General features: G+C 34.7%; 1 protein-coding gene across 4 annotated transcripts in view; it reads right to left on the bottom strand.

The window, feature by feature from the left end:
• Cdh8 (cadherin 8) overlaps positions 1-17,283 on the bottom strand; it is a 346,818-nt gene that overhangs the window by 169,290 nt on the left and 160,245 nt on the right. The window lies entirely within an intron of this gene.

Genomic DNA, 17,283 nt, shown 5'->3' with positions numbered 1-17,283 from the left:
TTCTTAACATCTCTCAGTTCCTGATTTCTCTGCAGTTACAGGAAGATTGTTGCAATCCTATAGTTGTTTTTTAAAAGATGGCCATTTTGAGAGATTATACAATCAAAATATTGAGCCAATAATTTTAAAAAAGGGTAATTTTCTGATCAATATTGCAATGATGACAGCTGCTACTAAGATTGCATGATTGCTTTAAAATATATGGCAGGCTGCATAAAACTCTATGACACGGATCAACAATTCATTTTCATTGCTTTAGAATAGGGCAGAGGGGTAAAGATATTTCACGAGACATTTTTGGATGGGGAGGGAAAGTGTGTTTTCCTTTAATTATGGTAGTTGGCAAAATGGTATCAAAGATGCATTAATGATTTGCCTAAATTCTCCTCAGTAAGAATCAGTAACCAGAGTTTAAAAGCAATATTCTAGGACTAGCTATCACCACTGCGTCTATGGTTTTTCTTTGTCTGTCAGAGAGGATTATACAATATTGATACTGTAAAAAAGTGAAAGGTGTTCAACTACAGGATGAGTAACACGCTAGAGTTACTTAAACTTCTGAAAACATGATTCTTTTGCAATAATTCAAGAGGCACAAATCTTACAACTAAACCAAGATAATCTCCTCACCACTCCTTTTGATCCTTTCAATTCAATTCTCTCCTAGACCCTTTTGTTGCATTCCGTGAATTCTGTTTTTGAAATCCTCCTACATTCTTCTTTAGGAGTGAAGGATCTGTCTTCCCAGCAGTGACTACCCTCCTTTCTTTCACATTGTATCTCAAAATAACATTTGCCTCCTCCTCCTGTCATGCCTCTTCTCAGACAATGTTGCAACTTGATTCCCACTTAATCAGATTGGTGACTGTGCAAGACGCACCATCAACTGTTGGCAGAACAACACTCCCCCTCCTTTTTCTCTTGCTTCCAAGTATTGGTTTTAGTTCTTGTATTTTTTTTTTTTAATTCATTTGGTCAATGGCATTCTGCTCCCATTTGTGGAAGAGGACAGGTGGCACAAAATAAAACATCCTGGGTCTATTTTATATAGAAAAGAGAAAAGAACTAGTAAAGTAATTAACGTACAAGGAAGGAGCCTGTCATTCCACAAGTGTTTATGGAGCACCTATTATAGATCAAATACAGATTCTAATACTAAAGATACAGTGGAGAAGAGAGACTCGGAGGCTAAATTCACAATCATCACAGTACAAGTGACAAAGCAGAGGGACATATTGCATCCTGTATAGCTGCATGAAACAGGACAGCCAGGCTCCACACTCTTGGCTTTCTGGCCACGGACTTTTCATTCCTTAAACAGAGAGACTGCTGCACAGATGCCAGAAAGGAACTAAGATAGATATAGGTAGTCTGCAAAAGCCATTCATTATCATTGGTTCTCCTAAACACAAACTGCTATATTACAATGATTAGTGTAGATCTTTTGTGGATATTGCAGTCTGGTTACAATTATGCCCCAAGATACAGAGGCAAGCTTGGGAGAATGGTTCTCTAAGTCCCTCCAGAACTGAGATAATAAGACTTGTAAAAACAACAGGCCTAGACTAACCTTCTGGGAGGGAAGCCTGAGGCAAAACCAGTAAGAATGGAAAGTGAAATAGATGTTCTTGTTAATAGACATACCACATGGAGTGTTAGTAAAAGCAGTTTTCTACAAATCTAGTGTCCTCTTAGTGATAGCTGTCAAAATACATCAGACCCCTGTTTCTTCAAATACAATGAATGGGATATACTTTCTATTCTTTATATTAAAACTTAAATTTTATTTTAAAAATCTTGCTTTCCATCTCTGGATTTAAAAATCTTATATGATTCTCCCTGATGTTGTGCTTCCTGATTCTTAACAGTCTTTCCTCACTCTCCATTCCCCTCTCCTTTTAACATTGTGTGTGTACTTCCTGTGAATGTCTTTCCAAAGAATCTAAGTGAACATACATTATAGGAATTCATATTTAGTGTCTGAATGAATGAATGAAAGAATGCACATTGACTTTCCATCTCCTCTACATGTCTGCTTCCTTTAATTCAATTTAATGGATGCCAGTTACCTCTCGTTTGCCATGTTTGGGGCTTGGTAAAGTGGTGATGGAGGGGGTCTGCACAAAATTTTCTGCAGCAGAGGCATCCACAGGAGGCAGAAGACTGGTCCTTCAAAGTTTTATTCATTTGTAATAATTAGTCTCAGTTTTACCTGCTTTTGTTTTTGACTTTTGTTCTCAGAGTGCAAGGCACAGATTTTGAGAAATTTTCAGTCACCACTTAACATATGACATTTTATATAATGTAATGTTGTATAAAATACCACTTCAAAAAGTATCCTCTGTATGTTTGGGATATGTATGAAAAAAATAACATTATACAGTGAAATTAATTGTGGGTTAGGACAGAGTCATACATGTGTTGTCAAATGCAGCAATTCTGTTTAGATGACTTTGAATATGCCACTGACCCTTTTATGGCAATCTTTCTGACTTGTTAAAGGAAGAACACTAGTATTTTGTCTGTATGGATGATCAAGAGATTAAATCAGGGAAATGGGTTTGAGGTTTCCTGAAAGATAACCTCCTTTGAAGTTTTACATAACAACTGCCTTATTCAAAGTCACATTACTAACAAATAATGCTGGAGCCAAAAATTTTCTAGCTCCAGTTCCAATACTTCTATCCCTAAACTATACTGTGTTTCTTCCTCCATCCTTGTTAAAAATGTCCATTTCTTAAGAACCAATAGAACACATGAAAATATAGTATGTTGTACATATGCTAGATTGGACTGATGATTACCAATATCTTTAACTGGGTTTCCTCCCTTTCCTTTTTGCTGGACCTTGATGCCAAGCACTGCCTCAAAGGGGAAAAAGACAAGGAGACTGACTCTTTCTGAACTTATTGATCACTCATTCCATAGCTGCTCATCTGATCACTTGGTGTTTTCAAAGTGTGAAATTCATTTTCTTGTTGCTCTTTTATATATTTAGAGGCAAATAAAATTTCATGAGTCTCAAAGTCTTCATATATGCAAATAATCTGACATAACAAGGTAATTCCAGGGGTGCATAAATAATATATGCAGACTTAATTTACAAACAGATTCTATGGAAGGATATGAGGAAAACGAAAATAAATCAATTTTCTTCCTTAGTGGTTTCTCACACTTTGGTAACTCTATTAAAGACAGAAGTTAACTCTAATATTGTTTCCTTTCTTTTTTTAAATTTTTTTTTTTAGCAATATTGGGATTTGAACTCGGGGCATCATACTGTCTAGGCAGGCACTCTACTAGTTGAGCCACACTCCAGGTCCTTTTGGCTTTAGTAATTTTTTTGGATAAAGTCTCATGTGTTTTCTTGAAAAGGCTTCAGACTATGATCCTCATACCTATAACATCCTGCATAGCTGGAATTATGAACATGAACCACCACACCCAGCTTATCTGTTGAGATGAGGACTTGCTAAATTTCTGCCTGGGTTATTCTTGAACCAAGACCCTTCCCATCTTTATGTCTTGAGTAGCTGGAATTACAGACATCAGCCACCATGTCCACCAGTTTAACCCTAATTTCTTAGACACTCGCAGGGGTGCAAGAGAGTGAAGTCACGTTACTACCTTGTATCCACTTTAGTTTCTTCATTTTTGCATTAGGTTGGATAATCAATGTTAAATAAACAGCCATTTGGAGAGTACTACTAGGAAATAAGCACTGTGCTAAGGGATGAACATGCAAAAATAAAAAATTCACAGGACTCCAGTCTGGGAAAACCCAGAGTCCAAAAGATGAGGCTGATACTGAAATATGATTTCATTTCTTCCTATTTTGAACTCTGCTATTGTGTTTTGCATAACTATCATAACAATTATCACATGAAATTAATTCTGTATATGTACTTTTCATTGTACTTTTGCACCTATCTTACTTGCCCCTTTCTGTCAAAATTTGGTCTCTGAGACTTTAAATATTCTCTTTTCTATAAAAGTATTCTTGCTCCAAGTTTTCCCACTCTTAAAATATAAAATTAATTCCTTGCTTACTTCCCTGAGCACTTTGATAAATACCTTAATGCCACCTATGTGATTTCAATCATCCCATCTTGCAAAAGGACATTCCTAAACTCAGAATCTCAATACTTATATCCCAGATGCACAGCATAGACACTACCAGTCACTTTATCTCTTTGATCCTCTCTTCATTTGTAAAGACAGCACTGAGGTGTCTCTCTTCCGTCTCTGACCAACCCTCACAAAATAATAACCATTCTCTGCTGGCTCTGCCCAAATGCACTCTACTAGGAGCAAAAAGACAATAAACAAATTGACTTTTCTCTTTTATTGATGTTTACTCAGGCCCTAGAACAGCTCCTGGCATAAAACAAGAAATTTTAATATTTTTCAGTGACAATGCATGAATATCTTTCTTTTCTCTATGAGCTTTCTGAGAAATTGCTATGGCTTGAATGTTTGTTCCCTCCAAAGTTCGTGTTGAAGTTTAATTGCCATGGCAACAACATTAAGAGGCAGGACCTTGAAGAGATCATTAGGCCATGAGAACATTGCCCTCATGAATGGATAAAGGCTGTTATTGCAGGAGTAGGTTTTGTTAAAAGGGGCAAATTTGGCTCCTATTCACTCCCTGCTCTCATCCTGTCTTTGTCCATTTGCTATGAGATGCCTTATGACACAGCAAGGCTCTCACCAGATGCCAGTGCCTTGATCTTAGAATTTCTAGTCTCCAGAACTGAGAGAAAATAAAATTCTTGGGCTGTGATATTGACACAGCAGCACAAAACAGACTCAGACAGAAATTCCATATTTAAAAAAAATCATACAAGTAATGCCTAAAGATGCACGGAGGATTATAGCTGACTTTTCACACTTCCTCCTTTGGAGATGGAAACTCCGGCCAGAAAATATTCAAGGAGCCCAGCAGCAGTGCCCCACTTTACAAGGAGCTATTTGGTGCAATTAATTTATGCCTGTGAAACATTCTGAATGCCATAAAATCAAATTACTCTTGTGCTTATTCTCACTCTTACATAAATATTTGCATATATGAAAATTCAGCACCTTGACATTTATTGAAATGGTTGCATTAAAAAATGAGGCAAACTGACTCAGAGACAGAAGCTGGCAGTCATTGTAAAAAGAAGATAGTTCTTTGTCAATGGAACAACTACAAATGGTGCAGCAAATAGGCAGAAACAGGATTTATGGGTGGGGGTATGAGGAGTGGCTCTGAAATGTCACCTCCTGTTCTGCTGCAACTGTGTCTGAACATCTAGCTCTTTGGTTCTGTACTCAAAGAGCTGTTCCACCAAAACAAAAAGGGTGGGATTGTTTTGTATATTAAACATGAACAAAGTTCAGCTTTACATTCAAATTCATATTCAAGTCAATTTTCTATTACCAATAATTTTCAGTTCCAAAGTGGCCTAGTATTAATTGATGCAAAATAAAAGTGGGTGATAAGAATTGCTAAAGTTCTTCAGTGAGAATTCTAACTTTGGTAAGCATGGGAATTCAAGGAGCTGAATAGAAATTATGGGTTGTGTACTCTTCATATTTCAATTTGAACACTAAAGTAAGTATGATCATTCATTCACTCTTAAGATATAAAGAAATAGGATGTCAGGAATATGACATATCTTGGTCATGGTCATGATAACAAGGGAACTTTGGGACAGAAGTTGAACCTGATTCTGTCTCCAAAGTTCGTATCCAGTATCTCACATACTGTGTTGTCCTTTCCTGAGGATTCCACCTGGAATCCTTTCTCCATGAAACATTGCCCACTCTGAGTCTTAGCTTTGTTCAAAATAAATGTGTATATGTAACACAGTATTTTTATTTGTTTGCTTCCTTCTGGCAATTTTTGTTCTGCTACATTTGGTGAAAGTCTACAATAACTAGTTTCCAGAGTGTAGATAGCATATAACTTTTCAGTTTATGTGAGATGTAAATAAAACAAATCCTGTTTTTCCAAAAGTCTGTTTTCAAATGCTATAGAAAGTGATGACATCTTAGAACAGATTTCTCTATGGTGATTCTACTATTTAATTATTGTAATTAGATATAATCAGTGAAGAGAAAGTAGAATTTGGTAGGGGGTGGGTTTATTTCCCTCTAACTATGGAAGAATAACTCCAGAAATACATAGTAAGAATAAGCATACAAGCCGTACTTCTTTTATAAACATTTTCTCAGTTCCTGATCATTAACAATCTTTGTGCAGTTATCCCATAAAGGAAAGAATTTTTAGTGTATAACTTTGTAAGGTTATTAAAATATGGTTGTTAAAATGCTACTTTGATAGAGTGTCAGATGTAAACTCAAATGTTTTCATTGAAGTCATGGAGAACAAAGTGAATTCTATGAAAACTTCATGAGGCCACTCTTTTCCTGACACCACTTTGCAAATAGAAACTGAGAATCAGCAAGATCCATTGCAGTGCTTTCAGTTACCAAACATTTTACCTGCTTTATTGCCCAGGGCCTTGCACATGGTGCCTTTGCTTATTCTTATTTGTGTCTGGGATCAGTAATATATACTTTCCTAAGAATGAAAGCCAGGAAATGAAGATTGCAGTTACTTCCATCATGCAATATGGTATTTGAAAATTATTTTCATTATAGTTAGAAACTCTCAATTCCTGTTTTTAAGAGATTCATGGATGTGAGAATGCAAAGATGGCTCCTAAGCTAAGACTACAGCAAAAATATCAAATTAATGGGATGGAAAAGAGTTCTAATAGTGCTCTGTCACATACAGTAAAACTTTACTGTACATGAAAACTACTTTTAAAGAAATTTTTCAGACATATATATATAAATGTGTATGCACACATATTAAAAATGTGATTATAGTTATTTTTACGTTTACCAACCATTTAGCTCTGTTAACCTTTTGAACACTAAAATCATGCATTTTTGAATTGTGAATTTCTGGTTCTTGTGTTTACATAAAACTATTTAGCTCATAATGAATTAATCATACTTAAGATTCTGAATGGTATTTTACAGATAGTCACAAATTGTAAAATGACTTGTACAATCTTTAGACCTAATTCTTTTGGCTTTTTTAATGTTTTATTTATAAAGCTTTATGCTTCTTAGTCCCTGCCCATGATAACTCAAAAATTCTGTCATTGGCACTTTTTCTAAGAAAGTATGTAGGAGTTTGAAAAATCTGTGTGCTCTTTTAAGTATTTATTTAAAAGGTTTGCGTAGGAAAATCCCTTTATTTCTAATTATAATTACATAATTTTCTACCTTTAAGGGAAACAATATTTCCCCTGTATTTCTAGTAATTATGCCCACAATGTCTTTTAAATCAGAGTTCTGCTACAAGTAGGAAGTCTTACAAGATTTTGAAGAACAAAGGACTGATTCTGTTGTGATTGACTGTTCATTGAAAGCAGTACCAGTTGAAGTTTCTCTACCCCAACTATCTACATCCAGATGAAACTAAACTATGCTGGTTATTCAAAACTGGTTTGTTAACCTTTCTGCTTCCCTTTCATGAAATCCCAACCATGATTCAAATAATAATAATAATAATTCCACATGCTTTCTTTATAATATTATGGCTAATAAATAAGAAAATATGTGATGATGTTTTTCAGTTCTGTAAGCACCAGGAGGTCAGGTCTATGTTTACTCCATACATTATTTTGCTCCTGAGAGTAGAGGTAGTTAATAAGTACTTGTTCACCTAAATGAAAATAGACATTAACTTAAATTAGAGCATCACAATGCTTAAATTACCTCTCTTCATTTTTTTTTCCTTTTTTTCTTCTGGATTCATTGACTTTCTACCATCCCTCCCCACATTTTCTGCATTTGCAAATAAGAAGTTTAATATAGCCAAGTTTGAAATCAGTCAGATGTGATTAGGAAACCCAGCTCTGATTTTTTCTATGTGGGTATTTTTGAGATGTTAATTTCCCCAGAGTTTTTATTTCCTTTTCTACAAAATGAGGATCATAGTACCCATGTGCCACAGTTACAGAAAAAAATGGCACAAAGTAATGCATTGGTAATCAATAAACAGTCACTTCCTTCCCTTTGATAGTCTAAAAAGAATACAAGTGATTGGGATACTTATGTGGCACTGCTGTGAATGAGATGTCATTACGCCTAGAAAGCAGACACACACGTAATCCAAACAGGACAAAGATGTGACTTATTCTCATGTGAAATCTATGGGGACATTCTTATGTCCCTGGTCTACAATCAATAATGTCACTTCTACTGCTCCCAAATAGTCAAGTACTGGTAAATATTGAATATGGTAAGAGGCAAATTCTAAGTTTTACAGTCATTTTATTTTCAGTACTGAGGTTTGATCTCAGGTCCTCACACTTGCCACGCAGGCACTCTGCTACTTAAACCACTCCTCCAGCCCTTCACATTCATTTTTGAAATTTAGTGTGTCCTGGGTTGACTACAATTAAATCCTTCTGAAGAATCCCATTTTTGCTGCAATTCTGCATGTTTGTTGGTTCATTTGAAACATATATCTTGAATAACTATTATAGGGCAAAGATAGTGATAAGGATAAGTATGCATTGTAAGAGGAACTAGATAGGACCTCTGCCTTTATGACAGAAACACTTTTTTTCAACAATCTTTCTCAAAAAAAGAAATAGTGTTCTCATGATTTAGCCAGGGGGAATTACTCCATGAAGATAATTCTGGAAATTGAATTTACAAGGAAACAGAGTGCTTCCCTACTCCTTCACCAGCCTCTTAATGAATTCTTACTCAGGCTTTGGAACCTACCTCACAGACCACCTTTGACTTGAAGAAAGGTTGTCTCCAATATTGATTAATCCCCTTTTCTGAGATACCAATTATGTATGTATGTATGCATGTATGTAAAATGTCTAATCTACAAACTAGAATGTTGAATAATCCCCTTTCAAAGTTATATCTAAAGTCACTTTTGACACACTTAAAGCAATTATTTGACACCAGGGATTTATGGAGGGATATCTTCAACATTTTTAATCCTAGAGATGCAGAATTAAGCCATAGAAATGGGAGAGAAATAACTCTACCGATAAACACAAATGGTTACTATCTAACCATATCTGTATCTATAAATGTGTACATGTGTATATACTTGTATCTATATACACATGCACTTGGAGTATATATGTCATTTCCACAAATGTATATCTTATGAATACTGGTTAAATTTTGATACTTTTAGATTGACCATGCTTTATTATAAAATCAGTGAAAGAAATCTTCATCTTTTTTCTAAATCATTGTAAGTAGTTTAAATGAAACACAGAGCTAAGTTACAAAGGAGAGAAAGAACATCATTAAAGAAATAGGAGGTACAATTTAATTTTTTAAGGATGTAATACATAGTAAGTTGGAAAAAATCCATTCCCCATCTGGTGTGTACATGTTTATGAGAGGGATTAGAGAGTAAGTATTTCCTTTTGTTTCCACTTAATCTCATCCCACAACAGTCCAATGGGATATCCGAGTGTTACTTTCTGAGTTGGTTGTGATTCATCATTCTTCTGTTCACTATCCACATCCAAAAACCTTGGTGTCTCCCAAGTGCATCCCCTTTACTTTAACAACAGTAAGCACTGGACAGCCTGACCAGATTTAAAATCATTTATTCAAAGATGTAACATGACAATCACATTACTTCAAGCTTACCCAAGTAAATTTAACTGCTGTATGTGTCTGGAGTGCGTGAGTATTTTTAATCATCATAAAACAATATGATCATACTCAACCTGCAGTAACTCCCATAGAAAATACCATACAGAAAAGTAATAAATATTTAGTCAATGTGTAAGCAGCCTGCTGTCACTTACTGATATGAAGATTTAATCATCAGAAAAACTGGAGAGGGATGATGGGTACATATGAGCACATTCCTAATAGCAATTTAAAATTAAATTTGGTCCTCATCACCATTGTCATTAAGTTCGGACATTTCAAATAACGCAGTGAGGTATATATTTAAGTACAGTTAAAATTAATCATTTTAAATTCTCATTACTCACTCATCAATTTATTTCATTCATCAATTTGTCCAATAAATATTTACTGTATGCTATATATATATCAAGCATTTGTCATCTGTCTCATAATTGCCACATCATTATCTCAAGAATCCTCATAATCTTCAGCTTTAATGAGATATTTTAAAATAAGTAATATATTTGATGTAGGGATTAAACATAGGTACAAAGACATTGGCTATCATCACATTACCACTTCTTACAAATTTTACTCACTATTCACAAACGACTATTATACCTAAAATGCAAAGCACATACAAAACACAACTATCTGTCTCAAAGCTCCTTCCTAAAACAAGCACATTTGCACCCTGTGATATTTTTCTCTTCCTCTTTGGTTTATTGTATATTGTGTTTGAAAGGGATGCTTCTCTCTATTCTCTCCCCTTTCTTTCTTTGAAAATTATGGCCATCTATGCCCTTTACTATGCCCTTTACTATGCTGAAAAAAATTAAAATGGGAGGATATCCCCACAGATGAGAAAACCACTCTTTGGGTTCCTCTCAAGTCCTCCTGTATGTTGGCCTTGTACCTAATTTTTCTGGAGAAAACTTCTGTTATTCCAAGAAGTTTAGAGGATCCACATGTTACAGAAGCAGCCAACATTGCCCATTCTCTACTGTTGGCCATCCACTTCATGGTATGGCATGATCTGGAGGTGGTCTGTGATTTTTTAAGTGTGAGTCAGCTGTCTGATGAATGTGAATACCTCATCTTTTCAACAGGTATTTGCCATAGGAGGAGGTTCTCAGTTCCCTATGATGTAACTGTCTCAGGTAATGGTAAAGCCAATGACCTGCTCTCCTTGGCACTCCTGCCTTTCAAACTTTCAATTCCCTAGGTGGGAATATCCTATTGCAAAATAGAACAAAAACATCACATTTTATTGCATTCAGTATAAATAGTAATAACAAAATTAATAATATCAAGGATATTTTAATATGTGGATTTTAAAAGTAAAGGATGCAATACTTTTTCAATATCATGAATGGTTAGAAAAGAGTATCATTACTATGTTTTTAAAATAATCAGCATACACCATAAGCATGTATGAAAATATCATGCTGAACCTTATTAATATGTATACTAATACTTGCAATTAAAATTGGATATTTGTCACAAGAGGTGAAAGCATTCATCCAAACAAATTGATGGAATATTTGAATTTTTAAATTCAAGGTCAAGTTTATTTTGCATAGGAAAATCTTTTTCAAGGAAAATCTTATAATACCATTGAGGAAGTGAAGCGATTCAATTTCTCAATATTACCCTAATCATCCATTTATTTCTTCCTCTCACCACATCTCACTTTGATATGTGTGTGTGTGTGTGTGTGTGTGTTTGTGTGTGTGTGTGTATGTTTAGCGGTGAACTGAATCCAGTGCTTTGCCCATGTTAACCAAGCACTCTACCACTGAGTTACCTGCCACCAGCTAGTGGTTTTATAAGACAGAGTCTCACTATGTAGCCCAGTCTGCCCTTAACTGGTGACCTTTCTACCTCAGCCTGCCAAATGCTAGGATTGTAGGTATGGGCTACCATACCTTCTAATTCTTTTTTATGGTAAGACCTCATTTAACACTTCTCCTAACCCCACACTCTTCATTTGTTAATCTGCTATTAATTTGTCAGGGCTAATTCTCTAAGATCTATAATTTTAAGAAGACAATCTTGATTTTCTCTTTCCACATTTAGTTTACGACCCCCTTTATCCATATGTCATGAATCTTATGTCATATGTATATAGGTTATATAAGATAAGTAGTAATATATTTGATATTTTCTAATTATAGTTTGTAAAATTTAACATATATTCATAATTTCTCACACACAACATTTCATTTCAGTGCCTGGAATATGACATAGTATATAGATTATAACTAAATGACAATTAATATGAAATATGAAGGTATTCCCACCATTGAATGCAAAATCTCACCGCTGCGGGTCTGCCTAAATTTGTCTGAATACTTCTTCTCAAAGGTCTGTGCTAAGCAAATTCTTTAGCCAGACCCCTTGGCAGTATAGAAATGATAATCTATGCAATGTTGATTAAAAAGAGACCCTGTGTGTTTGCAGTTCATCACTTTGACTCGGAAGGCATAAAAATGACTCAATACCATGAAGGCATTCCATGAAGACTCCATGTATTATCTTGATTCTTCTAAAAGAGAACCATTCATTACATGGATTTTTTTTTTCCTAAGGAATATTTTTTTCTCCTTAGCTCCTTTTTACAGGTTCCACTGAGACAAATGTTATTTGTATCCAATGAAGAAAGATGGTCTGAGTTTCAAAAAAAAAAAGGTCAATGAATTAAGTTAGTTTATTTTTAAGCAGGTCATTTTTCATACTCTTGCTTGCCTCAAGCAAAGTTTGGACTGTCTTGAAACTTTATCCTGATTTCCTTACATAATTAAGCATTTATTATTCACTTGCTTTGCATTTCATTTAGACTTTCCATCTTCAATCACTTAGGACGGACTGCAACTATTTTCTTACTGCTTTCCTCAAATTAGAGCTTTTTAAATAAATGCCACATTTTTCCTGTCTGTGCCTAAAACATTACAAGCAAACATATGGTATTGGGGGTGGCAGGGAGGGAAAAGCAAATATAAAAAATTCATTTACAGACTACAAATATGCTATTTTCAGCCTTTTGAAGTACTATAATAAAAACTATTCACAAAAATGACAACTCATTTTACAATTACTACTGTTTCACATCTTGTCCGACACTATGCTGCCTCTTGTGCCTGTGCATAAAGGAGGCCTGGGCCTGCTTCCAAGTTCTATAGGTCCCTTTCCAAACTAGTGACATCTCCTGGTGTGAGCTATGCTGCTTGGAAGTCAAGTGAGAGTACAAGAAAATGTCAAAAAGTTAGGATGTAGAATGACGCAGTTTCTTTTGGAATCCTGCTTCAAACACCTTGGACAACAAATGCATCATCAGACTCTATTCTCTCACCAGTAAAACTGAGATGACATTATTACCTACCTCAAATACTTTGTGAAATAAATTAATACAAATTTGATGCTGCATGAGGATACAATTAATGCATTGTCAAGACCATAATAAGTCTTCAATAAACAGGGTATCTGTTTGTTGGTTTTACTTTCCTCTTGTAATTTGGCAGGGAATTTTATCTAAGTCAGGGAAGAGTGCATCATCCTTATTGTTTCTGAAACAGTTCTGTCATTTGCAGAACACGGATAGAAATTCTTCCTCTGTAATTTGGTTCAGTGTGAATAAAATCTAAAAGTTGTACAAATACAATATTTTTTCTTTTTATTGCTAATGTTATTATTATTACTGCTAGTAATAGTAGTATTACAGTGACCTCTGGAGTGAGAATACATTGTTAGCCACTCCTTCCTTGCTTAGGTTCCTGAACCTCTTGACCTTCCCAAGTGATCTAGAAGTGAATCTGACATTGGTGGTCTCAAGAGTCATTTATGCACAAAAGAAGAGTTGTGTTGCTTTGACACTTAGTATTAGATTTAGAAGTGGCATGAGTCCTAAACAAATGTCAAACAAAAACATAATATTTGAAGTTAAAATAATGGTCTTTTCATCAGAGAAACAGATATACCAAATACAGAATATATAACCAGATGTACTCCCGAGACTGTATCCACTCATATCTTCTCTATGAATTGTGAGCAAACTGTTCTGTTTTCTGTTAGCTCATTTTTTCTTCCTCCCTCTCTCTCTTCCTTCCTATTTAAGGAAAAAACTACTATTGAAGTAATTTTAGGTGCAAGTCAGCCAGGCAGGAGTAGGCAAAAGCAAGAAATCATGCAAGCCCTAATCTTCTTGATCTATACATGCTAGTATAGGAACTGAATTAGAAATATAAAAAGTCAATAGACAAGATAATTACTTGTTAAACTCAAACAACAATGTAGAATTGGCATGTCTCTCTGTAGTCTTAAGATGGTTACCCCAAATTAGTTAAAGAGGAGTTATCTGTAAGGCAGAGAAATTGTTATGACAAGAAAACATAATTCCATAAAGTGGGAATGAAATGAGCAAAAGGATAAGATAGCAGAATTTATCTTCCCAAAGTTGAGAGCTCTGGTTTTAGCACGCTTGCAAGAAAAAAACAAGACAATAAACCATTTGTAATTTGTTGATAATGGTCAATCTTTTTCTTCATAAGAATCATGAATATGGTTACACTGCACAGCCTGTTGACGGAGGGTTCACTGTCAAGGTATTGATCACTTTTGGCTATAGGTCTGACCAGCTGCTATGGTCAAAGTCCTGATGTAAACAGAAGTCGAGGAAGGGCCCACATAATTGACAATGTCTACTGGTATTCAGTCTACATCTAGTGATCTAATTATGTTACATCACTTTTTGAGGTCATGGCAGATCAATCATGTAGAGAGTCATCTTGTTAGGAACTCTTTCAGAGGCAAATGGTCTTACACAACAAGTCATTGCTCATCTCTGGAATTTTCTTTATGTCGCTAGAATGTTAAATCCTGGGCCAAAGTTAGTGAACATTCTTAATGTTTTTGGCACATGGGAAGAATTTGCAAAAATAAATATACCTACTAATACTCTCATTATTAGTTTATTCACCAAATATTTGCTAATCCCTCATATTATTTTTTAGAATCACATCATATTCAAAACCACTTTCTCTTTTGTGTCAGCATGCATGTATGACAGCCAGAGAAGAGCACTGCTTGGATTTCCTTCAAGAACTTGCCAGCCAAAACTTTGCTCATGCCAGGCACATCTCAACTCGTGACTGAGTAGAGTGGAGGAAATTAGAGTCTGGACATCTATGTGTAGCATTAGACTCCTAAGGGTGATCATGGCTCTAGGGATTCTGTGGGTTTGGCTCAAGTGTTGTTGGGTCTGCCTTGCCCAATCGTACTTCTTGTCCTCTTTTCTTGTTAGGGTAGCAGATTTGCATCCAATGACTGGACTTCTCTACTAAGCTTGTGTCTTGCCTCCGTTATCTTTCACAGTCATAAACTCCCAACTTGCATTCCTAACTGTCTTGGTATCTGTTTAAGAGTATCCAACTTACACACATTTTTGGTCATCACATAATGTTTTTGATTTCCATATGCTTGTAAAATTAAAATTTCACATGTTCAATGCTGTCTGTCCATTTTGTCTATATTTTTCTAAAACAAACATTTTAAACTGTGATCTTTATTTGTTTCTGAATAGTTCAAATTCTCTCCTCTCTCTCTCTCTCTCTCTTTCTCTCTCTCTCACTCACACACACACACACACACACACATTCAATATCAGTCTCAAACTAATATTTTTTTCAGTACTACTGTTTGAACTGAGAACCTCATGCTTTCTAAGAAAGATCTCTACCACTTCAACCATGTCACCAGGCTTTTTTGCTTTAGATTTTTTTTTTTAATAATAGAATCTTCCATTTTTACCTGCGTAGGCCTGAATTATGATCCTCCTATTTACACCTCCTGTGTGGCTGAGATGATAGGGATATACCACTATGCCCAACTTACTCACTGAGATGAGAACCCTGCTATCTATTGCCCAGGCTCATGTGAACCACAATCCTCCCATCTCTGCATCTCCAGTAACCAGTATTATAAATTGAGATACAATGTCTACTACCAAAGCAATTATAAAAAAAAGAAAAGAGGCTTTCACAGAGTCAAATTTAGATTTTATGGAATAGCAAACCCCTTTTTTTCATTTCATTTGAATATACTAGTACACTTGTAATTATGCAAACATTTACACAAAAGAATATGCATTTTTCTTTTATACACATATGCTTCAGCTATCAAAATTAGGCTTATTTTTTATTGATTACTGTATTTAGCTGCCATTTTCAATTGAAATGCAATTATATTTGTTTGAAACCTCAACCTCACTCTTTCACCACTTAGTAAAGCAACTACCATGTAAATTCTTCAAACATCAATTATCTCCATAACAGTATTTATAACAGAGCCAGAATAAACTTCCTAAAATATAAATAAGTCAGAGAATGTTATATATGTCAAATTGGAAGTGATAAATTTTAAATTGATGTGTGTTGAAATAGATACTCATTATGCTGGGTAGAATGTAAATACTAAATCTTGCTAACAACTTCTAATTAAGCAAATAGTAAATAGATCAGTGAAACTTCTAACTTCAAAAGTAGCTTTAGTTACCCATACTTCACAGACATAAATTATTTACAGAACATCAGCATGCTCCCTTTATTTATGTTGAAAAAAAATCTGTCTTCCAAATACATTGTGAGACACTAGCAAGATGAAGCTAGCTTGTGTAATTTTTTTCTCCCTATGCCTAACTCAGTGCTTGCACATAGTGAATGTTCAATGGATTTAATAACTATTATACTGGAAATGGTAACAAGGCCCACGTGAACAAATTGTCAAAAAGAAAAGGAAGACACAATTCAATGCCACCTGGGCAATCACATTTCTGTCTTATGGAAGCCCCTGTCCCACAAAGATTGTCTGTGAAAAGTGAAGTTCAAAGAAATCTAAAAAAAAGTTTGAAATTAGGGACCTGAATGTGAATCCCAATTCTGCCATTGTAATTTTGGCCAAGAAATAGTCTAATCTCCAGATTTATTTTCTTTAAAGCCCAGAATTAACTACTTGCTCTGCCACTTCTTCAGGGTTATTGAACAGCATAAATGAAAAAATGTTTACAATTCACTTCCATTTTGGCTGATGAAGAATTTATAATCATAGCCCAAATTAATGCATTTTATAAGAGTGCTTTTCTGTTTCCAAATCTAAGTTCACTTTTGAGCCATGACCTATTTATATATAACTGTACATTTCCTTACTTTTAAATGCATGAGGATTTTACTCTTTGAATTAAAAAAAGCACAGAGAAGCTTTCAATTTTTAATTTAATTAATAATTGACTTTAATGGCAAGTCAGAGAAATTTATCTCAATAGTGCTGAAAACTCATGAATCAAAGAAAAAATAATATATGTGTATGTGCTTATAAGCTGAATTTTTCTCTTTAGAAATTTAAAGACAAAACCACGAGACAGAGAAAAATACAAAAAAGAGATATTGTTTCTAATAATTGTTCTTCAATAAAAATTTTTAGATATGTTACAACAAAGCCCAGGAAGGCTTAAAATAATCTAAACTAAATAGATTTAATCTCTTAATATATTGTTAGAATAATTAAGAAGATATACCTTTATTTATAAAATCTGTTATGAAGTTATTT

Source organism: Castor canadensis, chromosome 15, assembly GCF_047511655.1.
Source record: "Castor canadensis chromosome 15, mCasCan1.hap1v2, whole genome shotgun sequence".
Lineage (NCBI taxonomy): Eukaryota > Metazoa > Chordata > Mammalia > Rodentia > Castoridae > Castor > Castor canadensis.
The sequence above is the reverse complement of the archived record's forward strand: the minus strand, read 5'-3'. Positions and strand labels throughout refer to the sequence as shown.